We start from the raw sequence: 16122 nt of genomic DNA on the forward strand, positions 1-16122 counted from the left end.
AATTTGGTGAACAGTCTCGTATGGAGCCCCGCTGTCACAGGCTGGATTAGGCAGCTTCCTCCACTTAAAGAAAGCATCCCTGCCTCGGCCATGCTCGATACGGATTCTGTTGACAGTAGTCCAGGTTTTGCGTGGTAGGTCGAATCCACTAGAAGTTTAGCACCTGAGAAGATGTTATGCAGGCGCACGTCTTTCACTGCTTCCCAACGACCTTTCCATTCTTCAAGAGGTTTGAACTCTTAGCAACCATCTCAGCAGCATCGCACAGAGTTGGATGGCGTAATTTCAGTCTCTTACGATTTAAGAGTGGTTAATCGCTATGCACGGGTAGGTTACAACTCCTGAAGATCTTGTGGCATTCTCTCATAAGGGCAGTACATCTGCGTAGACCAGAAGGCATTATACCGTTTAACAGTGGAAGCGAATGAACTGGATTAGATCTCATTGCGCCAAATATTATGCGCATTGTCGTATTCACCTGGGTGTCAACAAGCCTTGTATGATGAGTGTTCATCCAAACAGATGCACAATACACAGTACTTGAGTACACCAAGCCCAGGGCTGAAGATCGCAGGGTGGTTGCTGAAGATCCATAGGTAGTTCCACATAGCTTTTGGAAGATGTTGTTTCCAATCCTCAACTTTTTGAGCTAAGTTAAGAAGGTGTTGTTTGAAGCATAGTGTACTGTCCAGGATGACACCAAGATATTTTGGGTTCCAATTGTGACGAAGAATTATACCTCTGAAACTTACTTCCAATTTTAGGCTCGGCAACCGATTATTTAAATGCAAGCAACACACTTCTGTTTTACTCACACTGGCTTGGAGTCTCCAGACTTTGAAGTAATTATCTAATGCAGAATGGTCATTGGTTATAGTCTCTTCTGTTGTCTTCATTTCCTGGTGTCGTACGGCTAGAGCCAGGTCATAAGCATAGCAGTATTTTCTGGACGAAGTGTCAGGTAGATCAGATAGATATACACTCCTGGAAATGGAAAAAAGAACACATTGACACCGGTGTGTCAGACCCACCATACTTGCTCCGGACACTGCGAGAGGGCTGTACAAGCAATGATCACACGCACGGCACAGCGGACACACCAGGAACCACGGTGTTGGCCGTCGAATGGCGCTAGCTGCGGAGCATTTGTGCACCGCCGCCGTCAGTGACAGCCAGTTTGCCGTGGCATACGGAGCTCCATCGCAGTCTTTAACACTGGTAGCATGCCGCGACAGCCTAGACGTGAACCGTATGTGCAGTTGACGGACTTTGAGCGAGGGCGTATAGTGGGCATGCGGGAGGCCGGATAGACGTACCGCCGAATTGCTCAACACGTGGGGCGTTGTCGCCAGTGGTCGGCGGAAGGTGCACGTGCCCATCGACCTGGGACCGGACCTCAGCGACGCACGGATGCACGCCAAGACCGTAGGATCCTATGCAGTGCCGTAGGGGACCGCACCGCCACTTCCCAGCAAATTAGGGACACTGTTGCTCCTGGGGTATCGGCGAGGACCATTCGCAACCGTCTCCATGAAGCTGGGCTACGGTCCCGCACACCGTTAGGCCGTCTTCCGCTCACGCCCCAACATCGTGCAGCCCGCCTCCAGTGGTGTCACGACAGGCGTGAATGGAGGGACGAATGGAGACTTGTCGTCTTCAGCGATGAGAGTCGCTTCTGCCTTGGTGCCAATGATGGTCGTATGCGTGTTTGGCGCCGTGCAGGTGAGCGCCACAATCAGGACTGCATACGACCGAGGCACACAGGGCCAACACCCGGCATCATGGTGTAGGAAGCGATCTGCTACACTGGCAGTACACCTCTGGTGATCGTCGAGGGGACACTGAATAGTGCACGGTACATCCAAACCGTCATCGAACCCATCGTTCTACCATTCCTAGACCGGCAAGGGAACTTGCTGTTCCAACAGGACAATGCACGTCCGCATGTATCCCGTGCCACCCAACGTGCTCTAGAAGGTGTAAGTCAACTACCCTGGCCAGCAAGATTTCCGGATCTGTCCCCCATTGAGCATGTTTGGGACTGGATGAAGCGTCGTCTCACGCGGTCTGCACGTCCAGCACGAACGCTGGTCCAACTGAGGCACCAGGTGGAAATGGCATGGCAAGCCGTTCCACAGGACTACATCCAGCATCTCTACGATCGTCTCCATGGGAGAATAGCAGCCTGCATTGCTGCGAAAGGTGGAAATACACTGTACTAGTGGCGACATTGTGCATGCTCTGTTGCCTGTGTCTATGTGCCTGTGGTTCTGTCAGTGTGATCATGTGATGTATCTGACCCCAGGAATGTGTCAATAAAGTTTCCCTTCCTGGGACAATGAATTCACGGTGTTCCTATTTCAATTTCCAGGAGTGTATGTTGAACAGTAATGGTGAGAGAACTGATCGTTGAGGCAATCCGTTGTTCAGCTTCCTCTCCTTACTTATGTTACTGTTAATCAGTCGAGGCATTGTTCTGCAGGGTATGATGCGGAGAAATTTGTAGATAAGGCCTTCCCTCCACACAGTGTCGAAGGCGGCAGTTAGATCAACAAATGTTTTCTGCTTCATTTGGTATCCTAACTCTATGAAGCATGTGAGAGACAATACTTGGTCGCAGCAGCTACACCTTGGTCTGAAGCCTGCCTGATCAACTGGAACGTTATCTAGGATAGCGCTACTTATTCTGTTATATACTAGCCTCTCAAAATGCTTGTAGCAGCAAGTAAGTAAGGCACTGGGGCGATAGCTTTCTACCATGTTGCAGGGTTTGCTAGATTTGAGAACAGATGTTATCTTTTTAAACGCCAATGGAAGTTGACCAGACAGCAGGATGTCAGTGAAGAATTGTGCTAGCCATTTATTAGCTTTTCCTTCCATATGGATCAGGAATTCTGGGTGGATACCATCGAATCCCGCCACCTTGTTTGAGGTCCTTCAGTCCAGTGTCTGAAACTGCGAAGGGATGGATATACTCGGATGGGGGAGATGCCATCTTTTTCAGGTCACGAAGATGTAGTCTGATATGTCTTGTATGTTTCGTGTCAGGAAGCGCTCTTGAGGTAGTTATGATGTGGGAAGCTATTTGGTTAGGTGTTACTTCGAATTTTTTCTGCACGCTGGTGCACTTCCTCCCAATTTTCTCAGAAGACTCCATGCTTTCCTGCTCAAGTGGGTAAAGTCCATATATTCGACTGTTTTTGCCCATTTCTGCCTCCGAGACATGTCCAAGCTGAACAATAGTTCCGTAGCTATCTCTGGGCCACTACTTTGCTAGAAGTGTTGGTACAGTGTTTTACTTTCATAACTCCGTCCTGGAACATATTCTTTTCGTTATCCTCTTGTCATACACTTTTTAGCTGTTGCTGTTACTGCACCAATGAAGCGTTGATAGTTCTTATGTGATGGACGTATCCAGCGAATGGTCTTATTCAGTTCCGTTGAAATTTCGTACAGTCAGCTTTCGCGAAATTCCATGGAGCATGCGTGGTTGATAGTATGACAGGAACCGTGCAGTAAGTTTGTATTATTACAGATACGTGTTGGCTATGAGGAATGGCATCTATCACTTTCCTTGTGGCGTTGATTGAAAAGCCACTTTCGTTGCAGCTGACAAAGCATACTTAAGGATTTGAATCCTTGTCACAAGCAGCTGAGCTGAAAGTGCGTTGATCTTTGGCGTCAAACACTAGATGCAGATTATTATCTTCAATTAATGCTGCAAGAATACTTCCATTTTCATCATTTTGAGAGTACTTCCAAAGTTCGTAGTGGCTATTGAGGTCTCCTATGTAAATTGCAGGATGTGCTGCTATGTGTAGGATAACATCGGACCATGTTGTTTTGGGTAGTTTGTAAACATTTGTAGTAGTAATACCGTGCAATTGTATAACAACTGTATGTATATCTGCCTCCACACTTACAGAATTCAGTGAAGCTTCGTTTGTGTTGTTACGGACATATGTAGCAATTTTACACACGTCGTGGTAAGTTACACTAAGTGCAGAACATCCAGGAATTCAAGTTCGACTTCGGAATATTTCTTCGCTGGAAACCCGAGTTTCCTGAATGGCGGCGACATCGATATTGTTGGCCAATAAAAATTTAGACAGGTAGTCACACTTTGCCCTACTAATGATTTCGATATTCAGTTGAAGGAGTCTGAGAGTTGGTCTATTGTTTCTTGTTAATGGGCTCTGGAAAGCACTGTTAATGCTCTTTAGTTGATATGTCATTGCCAGGAGATCCTATGGATGACTGGCTGCCCGTAATCACTGCTGCTCAATTTACATCACCCAGGAAGCACATGTAGGTTATTTTAAGGTTAAACCTACGGACGCGAGCAACGATACCTCCCTGTCTGGCAATGATGTACGAGTAATCTAATTTAAATATCCCTATAACCTGGCCGTTGCCAAGTACACCTCTTCCTCTAGTGATTCTCGAACGGAGTATTCGCTACTATTAGCTGAAATTTATTACAGAACTGAAATAATCTTTCTCCTCTCTCATTCTTTGTCCCAAGCCCTTAATCCCCTGTAACCGTTTCTTCTGCTTCTCCCTCTACAACTTCATACCAGTATCCCATTACTATCAGATTTTCACCATCCTTTACGCACTGTATTACCCATTCAATATCCTCACATACTTTCTCTATTTCTTCATCTTCAGCTTGCGACGTCGGCATATACATCTGAACTATCATTGTCGGTGTTGGTTTGCTGTCGGTTTTGCTAAGAATAACCCTATCACTGATCCGTTCACAGTAACACACTCTCTACCTTACGTTCCTATTCGTAATGAATCCTACTCTCGTTATGACATTTTCTGCTGTTGTTTATGTTAAACTATACTCATCCTTGTAATTTTTTTCATTTCACTTCATTAGCTCCTACTATATCCAGATTGAGCCTCTGCATTTCCATTTTCAGATTTTGCAGCTTAATTGTGACATTCAAACGTCTGACATTCCAGACCCAGACTCGTAGAACGTTATCCTTTCGTTGATTATTCAGTCTCTCTCTCGTGGCCACCTCCCCCTTGGCAGTTCGCTCCTGGAGATCCGAATGGGGGAATATTCCGGAATCTTTTGCCAGTGGAGAGATCATCATGCCACTTTTCAAATTCAGGCCACATTTCCTTTGGATATACATTACGTGTCTTTAATGCAGTGGCTTCCATTGCCTTGTACATCCTCATGCCGTTGATCATCGCTGATTCTTTCACGTTTAGGGGCTGCTTCTTACCCAAATGCACAGGAGAGTGCCCTGAACCTCTGTCCGCTCCTCCGCGCTCTTCGACAAGGCCGTTGGCAGAATGAGGTCACTTCTTATGCCGCAAGTTTACGGCCGCCAATGCTGATTATTAATCGAAATTTAAATCGTGGCGCGTTTCGAATACGGGTCTTCGGACATTTTGATTACTAATCAAAATCGCTATCTCTAGACGACGTGTGCATTCCGATCCGTCACGAAACATATAAAATGCTAGGTGGACCTTGAATACATCAGCTTACAGCCATAAAAGCACAAAGAGGGCAATTTCTGCGTGTGATTATCACATAAATTTTCATAGTTTTTCCTCGTAATAATTTTTTTCTTCTTGTGTTAGGCCTCATCGAAGTTCCGGAAAAGTGCTTTACCCTAAAAAGATCGGAGCACCAGGTCCGAGGAAAAGCGCGTGAACTATAGGTCTGAATCACTCAGACCACACACTTTTTCTTTCTGCTAGCCACCTAATGGTGGGTGGCGGTGGATACTTTCAGTACCACTATTTGATCCCCCCATCCCTGTTCCACTTGCGAGTGGTGCGTAGGAAGACTGAACGTTGGTAAGACTCTGCATTGGCTCTAATTTCTCGAATATTCTCCTCGTGGTCACTATGCCGGATGTATGTGGGGTGAAGTAATATGTTGTCCGGCTCCTCCTGAAAAGTGCTGTCCCGAAATTTCAGCAGTAAATCTCTCCGTGATGCACAACACTTCTCTTGTAACGTCTGCCAGTGGAATTTGTTTAGCATCTCCGCTCTCTCGGCAGCTAAACGATCCCGTGACGAAACGCGTCGCTCTTCGTTGGATCTTCTCTATCTCTTCTACCAGTCCTAGCTGACAGGGATCCCAGACAGATAAACAGTACTCAGAAATCTATATCTACATCTACATCTACATCGATACTCCGCAAGCCACCTGACGGTGTGTGGCGGAGGGTACCTTGAGTACCTCTATCGGTTCTCCCTTCTATTCCAGTCTCGTATTGTTCGTGGAAAGAAAGATTGTCGGTATGCCTCTGTGTGGGCTCTAATCTCTCCGATTTTATCCTCATGGTCTCTTCGCGAGATATACGTAGGAGGGAGCAATATACAGCTCGAATCCTTGGTGAAGGCATGTTCTCGAAACTTCAAGAAGAGCCCGTGCCGAGCTACTGAGCGTCTCTCTTGCAGAGTTCTCCACTGGAGTTTATCTATCAGCTCCGTAACACTTTCGCGATTACTAAATTATCCTGTAACAAAGCGCGCTGCTCTCCGTTGGATCTTCTCTATCTCTTCCAGCAACCGTATCTTGTACGGATCCCACACTGCTGAGCAGTATTCAAGCATTGGGCGAAAAAACGTACTGTAACCTACTTCCTGTGTTTTCGGATTGCATTTCCTTAGGATTCTTCCATTGAATCTCAGTCTGGCATCTGATTTACCGACGATCAACTTTATATGATCATTCCATTTTAAATCACTCGTAATGCGTACTACCAGATAATTTATTGAATTAACTGCTTCCAGTTGCTGACCTGCTATATTGTAGCTAAATGATAAGGGATCTTTCTCTCCATGTATTCGCAGCACATTACACATGTCTACATTGGGATTCAATTGCCATTCCGTGCACCATGCGTCAATTCGCTGCAGATCCTCCTGAATTTCAGTAAAATTTTCCATTGTTACAACCACTCGATACACCACAGCATCATCCGCAAAAAGCCTCAGTGAACTTCCCATGTCATCCACAAGGTCATTTATGTATATTGTGAATAGCAAAGGTCCTACGACACTCTCCTGCGGCACACCTAAAATCACTCTTACTTCGGAAGACTTTTCTCCGTGGAGAATGACATGGTGCGTTCTGTTATCTAGGAACTCCTCAATCGAATCACACAATTGATCTGATAGTCCGTATGCTCTTACTTTGTTCATTAAACGACTGTGGGGAACCGTATCGAATACCTTGTGGAAGTCAAGAAACACGGCACCTTCCAGGGAACCTGTGTCTATCGCCCTCTGAGTCTGGACGAATAGCGCGAGCTGGGTTTCACACGATCGTCTTTTTCGAAACCCATGCTGTTTCCTACAGAGTAGATTTCTAGTCTCCAGAAAAGTCATTATACTCGAACATAATACGTGTTCCAAAATTCTACAACTGATCGACGTTAGAGATATAGATCTATAGTTCAGCACATCAGTTCGACGTCCCTTCTTGAAAGCGGGGATGACTTGTGCCCTTTTCTAATCCTTTGGAACGCTACGCTCTTCTAGAGTCCTACGGTACACCACTGCAAGAAGGGGGGCAAGTTCCTTCGCGTTCTCTGTGTAAAATCCGTACTGGTATCGAGCGAACAAACGCCTTATAAGCCACATGTTAACTGGTCTTGCTTGGGAAAATGAATAATTTTCGACATGTTTGGTATGACTGCGGGATGTAAGTAAAGACTTATAGTCAGTCCCCGTTGTGGTGAGTCACTGAAGATAATACGCCAACTGGTATACAAGCGACACGCAATCGTAATCAGATTAAACGGCTTATTTCTAACACGAACTGCTTAAATATCGAAGTACAAGTAGCTTTGTACATTACTAACACCCACTGTGTGGTGCAGGAGAGTTTCAGGTAAAGGATGTAAATAGCCATCGATCCTATACGTGCACACTTGCTATAGAACTCTAACAAGCAACTTCTGCGTAGGGTGTAACTGCAAAATGCTGACGAAAACATTTGTTTTTATTTTACTGTATAAAAGCTTTAAGTCTATCTAGTGTTTTTGTTGCCTTTTAGACGAGCCTCAAAACTTAAGGCTGTATATGAGGGGCAACTACCTGGACGTAAATCTATGTACTTGGACCGGAGGCGAGATTTCAGTAATCACTTCCATTCAGAAAAGTATCTGTAAATATGAGCTACTCAGTAATTACACAAATAGCTCGATGCAGTGAAAACAACTGCCAGGAAACGCTGAAAAATTCTAAGTTCATTAACTAGTACTTGAAGCAGTGCTTTTCTATATTATCTAATACTTGTTGCTAGTTTGTGAAGTGTGATATTACAGAATATTTCTTCCCTGGCTTCCTCTAAACAGAAAGTGAAACACAAATACAGTAGGAGTTGCCTGTATGTTTATTTTCCGAAGATGACCTCGGCGCGAAGACGTGTCGATGCTCACGGAGTGTATTACCAACAGTTCAAAATAAATCACAATTTTTTGCTTTCTTAGCTTGTATACAGTCGTTTACTTAAGAGTGCTTTCATGAATATTCCCAAGTACTTCCATACTACGTTGTTCACGGTAAGTTAACAACCAAATAACGAAGTCTGCAATAACTGGGTTGAAGCCTTGCTGCGCGCAGAACATAATTCGAGCAATTTTGCTTCCATTCCCCCCGCCCTCACCCCTCTCCTTAATTAACACACATTTAACCTCTTCGAATGAAATGGAGAACTCAGTTTTCTGACAAGGGGGAGCTCCAATAACAGATGACGCCTTCTAACCGCCAGAGAAGCCGTATAAAATTCCTGTGTAGACAAAGGAGTTTACTCCGCCGGAAAGCTGTACACAACACGAGCGCTGTCTGTGAAGACAAAGCAATTAAAGCGGAAACGATTAATTGGGGCGCCAGCAGCAACGGGCGAATGAGGCCGCAAAACAAAAGAACAAGTAAACCTCTCGCTGACGTATTGCTGCGCAGTCTTCAAGGTCCCTCAGTATTAAGAGCGTCCATGGCGGAAAGCAGGCTTCCTTAATTTCTTGTTCGCGGAAGCTGAGTTCTCTTTAGCATGAACAATAAAGACTCCCGTTCCTAACTGAATCGGAGACGCGATAAACAAAATTAGCAATAATCTTTCTATAAACATTTGCCTTCGCAAGCTCAACTATCGTTTAATTGCTAGTTTGTTATTTTTATGCAGAATAAATTTCTGACCCTTCAGAAGAAATAACCCTAAATAAATCATTTGTCTATGATAATAATCGAAACAGAGGAAGTGAATAAAAATTTGTGCTGCAGCCGGAACTCGATCCCGGTCTTCTTACTTGTTAGGCAGACATGCTAACCATTATACTACTACACCACGATAGTCAACATTCGTGCACGAAATACCTAAGATGAGTGCCCTCCCCAACACAAACTTCAATTCATTTTTCCCTTATATGTTGTCACCACTGCCAGGGCTCTCCGATATTGGCAAGCACCCCAGCATTGGACGTAATGGGTCGTCCCTGTACGATTGGTGATCTTATAGATCTTTTTATTATCTATGATAATGATCGAAGCAGACGAAATGTTGGGGTGCTTGCCAATATAGGAGAGCCTTGGCAGTAGTGACAATATATAAGGGAAAAATGAATTGAAGAGTTCGTTGGGGAGGGCACTCAGCTTCGGTAGTTCCTGTAGCAATGTTAACCATCGTCCTGTGGTGCTATAATGGTTAGCATTTCTGCCTAACACTAAAAAAATATAAAATAAAAAAAATTAAAAAATTAAAAACATGGGTTCGAGTCCCGGCTGCAGCACACATTTTAATTCATTTTGCCTGCTTCGATCATTGTCATTGATAATAAAAAGAGACTTAAATGACTGAGGGAAACATTTAATTATGAATCATATTGGTTGCTCTAGAGTCGAATCGTTCACTCAGACACATATAAGTATTGCATAGGTACTTCCGAAACAGGAATCTGTAAATGCATTACGTTCCTAATTATGAACTCTCTACCAAAAGGAATTTCATGCTTTCTGTTTTGGCAGTCCTAGTGTTAGGTTAATATATGTTTTACAGTGAGGTGCCAAAAGTCATGGTCTACCTCCTAATATCAAGTCGGACCTACTTGAGCCCTGTGTAGTGCATCAACTCGACGTGGAATTGACTCAACAAGTCGTTGGACGAGGTTCCCTGCGGAAATATTGAGCCATGCTGCCTATAAAGCTGCCCACAGTTGCGATTATGTTGCAGGATTTTGTGCACGAACTGCCCCTATAAATGTTTAATGGGATCTGCGTCACACCAATTGAAATCGGGACTCATTTGAACATACTACAGTTTACCACCGTCAAGAGCCAAGGAGAAGAGATATCGTGCTGTTAGTAGTATCAATGGTTCATATGGCTCTGAGCACTATGAGACTTAACTTCTGAGGTCATCAGTCCCCCAGAACTCAGAGCTTCTTAAACCTAACTAACCTAAGGACATCACACACATACATGCCCGAGGCAGGATTCGAACCTGCGACTGTAGCGGTCGTGCGGTTCCAGAATAGAGCGCCTAGAACCGCTCGGCCACTCTGGCCGGTGCATAATTCCTTATCGTTACCCAATGACTCAGTGTGTAAGTATTGCAGTCTTCTGAAATTAGGAAACTTACTCTCCACAAGTAAGGCTTCCCCAAATCTGTAACACTGTTCCGATGTATAAAATACTCATGTACCTAGAAATAAATATTTCATTCAGATTTAAAAGTGTGGCAGCAGAGAAAATCTTGTCAGTGTTTTAGTTCATAGCCCATTTGTTAAATTTTTACTCTAACACAATAAGCAAACTCAAATTAGGAAGTAATATTATCAAGAGACTCGAAAGGGTAACGGTGGAGAATCTGGAGGAGGAGGAATTTGGTTTTAGATGGTTCACAGGCAAAAGAGATGCAATGGAACTCTTGCCAATTTTCGAGGAGAGGGTTATTAAAATGGGAAGAAACTTATATGTGTGTTTTATACACGTGGAAAAGATCTTTGATAATGTGGCTTGGTATAAGCTTGCAACTTCAATGCCGGAAAAGAAAGTGAATTGGAAAGTCAGATGACTTGTAAATTTATTATATTTACACCGAAAAGCGTCAGTGAAAGTGAGAGTAGAAAGTATCATCTGAATATAACTAGGAAAGGAGGAAAGTCAACGCTTCTGTCTTTCTCCAACACTTTTCAATTTATACTTAGATAATATGATTAACCATTGGTACTAGATGACAACAGGGTAAAAATTGGAGGAAGAAGAATGCGGAATTTGAGGACTACAGATTATGTGGTCCTCCTAGCAAAAGATGAAAATGAATTGCAGAATATAGTGGGTACCACTGAAGCTAAAGAAATGGTTTAAGGAATGAAAATCAGTACGAAAAAAACAAAACTGATGACACTGTACTGGAATAGATAGTCAGAGACATTGCTGAATTAGAACACGTATAAAGCTTTAAATACTTAGGAAGCACTATAGAAACTTATGGCGACACAGGTATTTTATAAGAAAAGAAGCATTTTATGGAGCAATATAGACAAATATTTGCGGAAAAGTGTTTTGTATATATTGTCCTCCAGTATGGCAGTGAAACATGTACACTGAGGAAGAAAAATCGAGCGAGGCTGGAGACTCTGGCAGTGTGGACATGGAAAAGGGTGGAAAGAGTAAGTTGATTGGCTAGAGTGAAAAACGGAGAGGGACTGAGAGGATTGGGAGAGCGGAGAGAGCTAGTGGATGGAATAAAAGGAAGGAAATAAAAGTGGTTTGGACTCATATTAATAAAGTGGTACCAACTCGTAAAAACAATACTAAAGAGGTATTCGGAAGGAAAGAGGTGGTGATGCAGGAAGAGAATCTAGATCTTGAATGATGTGATGCATGGCAGCATATACAGCAGCATTAAGAAGAGGTATTTGGTCGCAGGAAATGGAGATGCAAAGGGCATACTAATGTAGCAGAAATCTGATGACTATAATGAAAACCAGTTGAAAATTAAAATATTTTAAAGTTGAAGCTATCGCCAACTAACACAAATTTTCATTTCCAAGACAAATATTTTAGAAGACAATAAAGAAACTTAGTCTATATGCAAGTATCACATGTTCCTTAGGAAAGGTACAACATGGTGCATAAAATACGAAGAATGGGTTAACATTCAACAAATTATGTAACTAGTTTTAAGTACAAACAAAATTTTACTCAGCATAAAACTATGTATTTCAGGAATTTACAAAAGTCTCCAAGTAGTTCAAATATGTGGTACAGCACTATGTAAAGCTCTTAATATTTACAGACGCAGCACAAAACACAACCTGCAGTCTCACAACAACAAAACCCAAATATTGGTGACTCAGGTATGACGGTCTCTCTTGCAAAGTTCCTTCACGTAATACAAAAATCAATCACTAGACTGAAACATCGACTTCAAAAAGATTTTTTTCTAGGCACAGTATCCTCCAGATCCAACTATCTCCCTTACTCAGTATTTTTTGCAGCTAGTTCAGTTATTACAAGTATCTATCTTGAAGTAAATATGAACTGCAAATTTACAATGGGCTGAATAGATTTATTGTACTTTTTTCTTTCTTCTAGGAAGAGATGATAGAAACAGTGTAGTTATCATGGAAAGGTATCACTCTCAACGAAAGCCATGCTCTTGAGGCAGTGTTTACAATGTCTTATTTACTTTTCTTCAATAACATTTCACTGTTTTGTCCATGGCACGAATGCAAAATTGTGGTGCACGAAATGTAACCCAGTTGATACTGAGTGTGTGTGTGTGTGTGTACCGTGACATGTGTTGATAAATTAATGAACATTATGAACGAATGTATTTGCAAGAATGTAGAAACGATGCAGTATTGAACATTAGAGGTAAAGTGGACGAGGCTGCACTGTTTTCAACACAGAGGTCCTTAACTCGGAACGTTGGAGGCTCTAATTCTCACCCTGAGTTGATTCTTGTGCATGTCAAAGTTATATTATGTGTCGTTATAACTACGCTGAGTCTACGTGACTACTTATAAAGCAGTGAAGATAGTTGCGGTGTTACCTGAAATCCAGATCTGCAATAAAATACGGATATTATTAGAAGGGCCTCTGATCTTCTTTCTGTCCTGGAAAAGGAATTTTTAAGAGATCTGTGAGCATCTTCTGTAATGAATTGTAATACGATTGTCTTGTTTGCTTCCCTTTCTGTTCTGTTCCGTTACTCCATTAGTTTGGGCAACTGATGTTAAGAAGTAAGAAGCGACAGATACATAGATTGATTTTAACAGTTATAAATACTCTGCCATCTCATATATTTCCGAAATGAAACAATATGTGAAAAATGAAAAACGCAATTGGCCTGAAACGGATCTGCGGCAGGTGCTCATAAAATGAATAGTAACGCACAATCCGCAAATGTAAACATACATCACTTTCAATATAAAGTTAATTTCTTTAAAATGATACATTTATGTTTTTTCCCAGTAATGAAAACTAAAGTTACAGTTAGTGATGGTACACTTGTTTGCACTGTTCTAAACCTCACAACTTCAAAATTACATGAACTTTAAAGGGCTGTACCGTCGCCTCAGTTTCTGTCATAACGCGCAGAGGAAGATTTGCAAACAACGGGAGACAGGACACTCAAGGCAGTCCGCATTACGGCACTGCAGCATTACGGCAGAAAGTTCAAGTATTCCCGAAAGCATAAGGTTTTACCCAGTCTGCTGGTACTAACCGCACCTCTAGTTTTCCTTTCGGCAGGAAAAACATACATGTGGCATCAAAATAAAGTTACTTTGTGTTGAAAGTGACTTTCTTGTTTTACTTCTAGGCATTGTGAATTCCTGCCAACTGTGGGGAACCCTGATATTTTTGTTTCGTTGTGCACAGCATTTTTCAGATTTTGTTTCATTTCGGAAATATAAGAGATGGCAAATTTACGCGGGACATCTCGTATACGACGGGCCACCCCAAATACATGCCGAATGAATAAATATATCGAAGTGTGATTTTAACCAAGTATGGGGAATTATATGGCGCATGTCTTGACGTCCGCAAGTAGTTTTTATTGTTTATAGCCGCAGAATTACGAAGCCTACTTTGTCCTACTAATGGAAATATATACTTTATTCTGTGCCTTCTGAAAGTAGCTTCGAAGAGAACCTTAACGAAGTAGCATGCACGGTACATCATCAAACAGTATAAAGGTAACGATTCGTATGCTTATTATTATGGCTGCAATACCAAGTGCTCTAAATGTGGACCTTGAGCACTGCTACATGATACAGAGTGATTCTGGAGAAACAATACTGCACGTTAAATTTCATCTGGAGGTAACGGCAGCATGACCCTATGTCACAATGTATTTCATACCTACAAGAATCGTAGCCGGAGCTGTTTCCAACTTGAACCCTTTTTTTAATCTTCGCAACAGATAAATGTATAGAAGTGTTAAGTTTGGTGACTGTGCAGACGACTTTGCATTTCCAGAGCAACCGTTCCAATGCTCACCAAACGTTCTCTTAAAAGAGCCTGTCATTACATGTCCGGAATGGGAGATTCATCTGTCACACCCACCAAATGTTGATAGACCAACAGCGCTACTTTTATCCACTTTTTTGAGTCAGTGTAGACTTTCATCTCACGATTTATGCATATTGCCAAGACTGACTTCCCCATTGTTTGTAAATGATGCGTCTTCTTTAAACAAAATTTGCTTAGATATAGCGCAGAAACTTTTCGTTTTTTATAAATAACTTTCAGAGAACTGTAACCAGTTTTGAAACTCAATGCCACGAAGCTGCAGAAGCAGAGAAATGCGGAGAGGATGAAGTACGATGGAATGCAGTGTTTCCAGAACACTCGTCTGGTTGATCCCTCTTATACTTCCGAGAAGCCTCTTAGTGACATTTACGCTATGGTGTTATTAGTGCTATTATGGCAGTTTCGTTTCTTTCAAGAGTTGCCCTTCTTTTTCATGGTATATTTTATTCTCCACGCTTCCACTCCCTAGAACTTTTTATAACTTTACAAATACGCATCATGAGGTCTTAGCACGATCTGGATACTCTTCAGCATACAACCGAACCGCTGCTCTGATAGTTTGACACAAATCGCCATGAACGATACCCACTTCTTCGACTTCAGTATGCATTGAGAATGTCGCAGCAGCCTTATGAGCAAGTTACGTGATTGCTGCAACAGCAAAACACAAACAGATGGGCTTCAAGGGCACAACTGAAGTAAAGAAAAATATCTGAGATACGTGTTTACCCACATTTCATATAACTGAGCAGACTTTTGTGGAACCTTTTCTTCTGATAGTGGGCCCTGTTATCTTAACAACACACTCATACAAAAAACTCGCAACACCGACAAATAATTAATGTATTGTAATGAAATTTCGGGAACAGACAATTTGTCTATTTAACATATTTAAATGATAACATTGCAAGATCGTAGGTTAACTTAAGAGAGTTATAGGTCATTGAAAATGTGAAATGATGCTAAATTAATAACCGGTGTAACCGATAGAATGTTAAATGTAAGCATGCAAACGTGCTTGCACAGTATCGTACAGGTATCGAAGGTCAATTTGTTGGATGGAACTGACTGCCTGTTTCACTTGGTTGGTCAGTAGAGGGACGGTAGAATCTTATTGTGGATGTCGGTGGAGTTATCGTCCTTTCATTTCCCGAAGGGGTTCGTTTGGAGACCGACCTGGTGATCGAACAGGACAAGGCAACATGTCGCCAATCTGTAGAGCATGTTTGGTTATAATAGCGATGCATACGTGAGCATTATTCTGTTGGAAAACACCCCTGGAATGTGGTTCGTGATTGACAGCACAACAGATCGTATCCCCAAATTGACGTACAGACTTTCAGTTTAGTGACATACGATAAAGCTAGAGTGTTTCTGCTGTAGTACGAAATGACACCCCAGACCATAACTCCGAGGGTAGATCCAGTGTGTCTAGCCCTCAACTGGCCTACCTCTAACCGTCACACTGCCATCACTGTCACTGACGAGAATAATCTCCCATCAAAAAACATGACAAGCCTCCACCCTGCCCTGCAGTGAGCTCTCGCTTGACACCATTGGTTGTAAACGACTACAGGGCATCTGTACAAGTTCGTT

The sequence above is a fragment of the Schistocerca gregaria genome, chromosome 6 (genome assembly GCF_023897955.1).
Source record: "Schistocerca gregaria isolate iqSchGreg1 chromosome 6, iqSchGreg1.2, whole genome shotgun sequence".
Lineage (NCBI taxonomy): Eukaryota > Metazoa > Arthropoda > Insecta > Orthoptera > Acrididae > Schistocerca > Schistocerca gregaria.